A 508-nucleotide genomic window follows, 5' to 3' on the forward strand; every position below is an offset into this window, starting at 1 on the left:
AATAATAAAAAAAAAAAAAAACAATAAGGCAATCGTTCATTTATAAAAATATAAGTAACTTTTATTATTTTTATTTATTTATTTTTTTTTTTATCACCCCTCTCTCTCTCTCTCTCTCTCTCTCTCTTTTCCTCTCTCTTTATATCACCTGACTAAAATTTTTATTACTTAATTTATTACCCTTGAAAAAAAAAAATAAATAAATAAATTTTTTTCCTTTTTATTTTTATTAAAAAATTGCAAGAGTCGTAATTAATGTGTTTTCTACGGGTAAAAATTACATTTGTGACGAGTTTGTGACGTAAGCAGTGACGTCATAAAACTTAAATAAAAATATTTGTTATATATATGTACTTCTCATTATAGAAAAATTAAAACGAGAATCCGATTCATATGCGTATCATCACGTATCCACAAAATTTTTCACAAATTCTATAAATCGGTTATAAATTTTCAAAAAGAGAGAGAGAGAGAGAGAGAGAGAGAGAGAGAGAGAGATGAGAGAACC

Source organism: Pediculus humanus, genomic scaffold (assembly GCF_000006295.1).
Source record: "Pediculus humanus corporis 1103172107716 genomic scaffold, whole genome shotgun sequence".
In the NCBI taxonomy this organism is placed as follows: Eukaryota; Metazoa; Arthropoda; class Insecta; order Psocodea; family Pediculidae; genus Pediculus; species Pediculus humanus.